General features: G+C 36.8%; 1 long non-coding RNA gene across 1 annotated transcript; it reads left to right on the top strand.

Moving 5' to 3' along the window:
• Nucleotides 1-561: 561 nt before the first annotated feature.
• Nucleotides 562-1640, top strand: LOC136244745 (uncharacterized). The gene is made up of 3 exons (XR_010695561.1): nt 562-1191; nt 1300-1392; nt 1449-1640. It is a non-coding gene; the product is annotated as an uncharacterized lncRNA (long non-coding RNA).
• The last annotated feature ends 628 nt before the right edge of the window (nt 1641-2268 follow it).

Below are 2268 nucleotides of genomic sequence, written 5' to 3'. Positions count from 1 at the left end.
CCCTTCATATTTAGGCTTTACTTGATCAATATGCTGAGTATTATAATGAAATTTTGTCTTAGCATAATTATATGGTCACTAATAATACAAACACTCATAAAACCACCTTATAAACATCTTTACAAGGTATTATCAGTGGATTTATGCTAAAGTTTATGCAACAAGGACCTGGATCAGCATTGGACGTGTCTCTCAGATTCAATATTGTATTGTTCAAATTCCACTTCCAACATTATTATTCTAACATGCACCTATTCAGTGTTGTGCAATTGTGAGAGGGGTGCATCATGTATTTGGTTGTCTGTACCTACCCAAACTTTTCCATCAACAAAATGCTTCAGAGAGCCATACCTATAATTTAAAGGCAGAATATAAAATATCTACAGGCAGAAAATACTATGAATTTTATGTGATAATGTCCCCAAATTGCAGTATTTTAGCATCTATTTTTCGAAACTTTCCTGGGGGGCATGCCCCCAGAGCCCCGTAGTTTCAGCATGCTGGGAAGTGTGCTTTGCACACCTCTACCCAAGGGATTAGTACCTTGAGTTAGCCCCCCCTTTTATAAATCCTAGATCCACCCCTGGCCATATTAATATAATAACTACGGTTACAGACAAAAGTGTAACTGTTGCATCTTTGTCTCATCTCTCTTGGGTGTGATGCATGTGACTGGCCTAGCCCAAGCCCAAGACAACATGTGGCCATATATATCCCTTAGCTTTGTGTGCTAATAGTATTGGCAAGAATAAATAATAATTTACTGTAGGTATTGGTATGAATTTTACTTGTGTATACCATGTCCTGTGTACAATATCCTCTACTTATATAGCTACATGTGGGTCTCAAGCACGCCGAATGATGACACAGACAATTTTAACTCTTAGGAAGGACGTTGGTGAGCTGTGAAGTCAGATGACCAACACGAAATTGCAGTAAGGGAAAGTCCATGCTGTGAGCCATTACCAATCAGTGTTATTATCACAATTGTTTTAATTTACAACAACTTCATAAATATTATAGGTTTTTTTAACTTATATTCAATTATTTGCTAACGGATTAACTCAAGATGAGAAAGAAAGCTGATGACTATTTTCTTAAGTTGTAATTTTGTCTTATATCTCTAATTCTGTTCACAGAGCAGCACATCGACACTATGACACCAGCGTTTACAGCGTCAACCATGAAGGTGTGAGTGAATTGCACAAACAGTTAAAAAAGAGGTGCACATAAACTACAGATAGTCAGATACTGTAATACGCAAGCTGTATAATGTTGACTGCTTATTTCCTTTCATAGAAGAATTACATGCAGGACATGGACCTAAGAGAAGAGGGACGATGAAAGTAATCAGGTGTTACAAGTCCTACTAACCACTGTGGAGATCTGACAGTATGTGTATATGTGTACCCTATAATAATTGGTGACTGTGCACTTATGCAATATAGACTTTGGACTGCCTAGATTTTTGAAATGCTGGAACATTGAATAAAGCATTGAAGGAAAGTGGATATTATCTACTCCTTTGTAAAATCTGTATGATGTACCTGCTTGGGTGATTCAGTAAGTTATTTGTGCTGCATTGACCCTGTGATTCTAGCAATCTTGAATCTTCAAGGTGCACAAGGGCTGAATATCACAGCATGGTACATGGCATGCGAGATGCGGGTTACATGTATGTTTTTATATAGAGCACTCCAAGAGTAGTTAGTTTGAGAGATACCGATGTGAGTAGAGTTACACTGTATGGTTTTGCTAATTTTTATCTCATGCACTACAGCATGCAGTCTCATCAATGACTCCACAAGTTCAATGCACCTACTCACCTTGAAATTGGCGTTGGTAAGTATATTTACAACATGCGAAGTATGAACTTTAATGTTAACTATTTGCAGATGAAGAAATGTAACAGGATTTGCAAAAAGGTACCTTTTTTACACACAAAATTTGACCCATTATTTGAACTTTGAAGTTTCATAACTTTTTAATCATTGCACATATTTGCCTGAAATTTTCCATGAGTTTAGCTACTGTATCTGGCTACATTTGGAAACTAAGAACAAGTTAATCAGTATAAAGAGTCAAGTGTTATGTCATTTTGTTTGCTGGTATGTAAAATGTGTGAAAAAGGTATCTTTTTGCAAATCCGGTCACAAATGATGTGATTGTTCTCAGTATGAAGAAAGCAAGGATTGGGTAGTGTTGTGGGTTCTTGCTACACAACTCAGTGATGATCAGGCAGAACAGTTATAACTGAAAACTCATTGA

Source organism: Dysidea avara, chromosome 14 (genome assembly GCF_963678975.1).
Source record: "Dysidea avara chromosome 14, odDysAvar1.4, whole genome shotgun sequence".
NCBI lineage: Eukaryota > Metazoa > Porifera > Demospongiae > Dictyoceratida > Dysideidae > Dysidea > Dysidea avara.
Note: the sequence above shows the minus strand (reverse complement) of the source record. Positions and strands in the feature narration are given on the sequence as shown.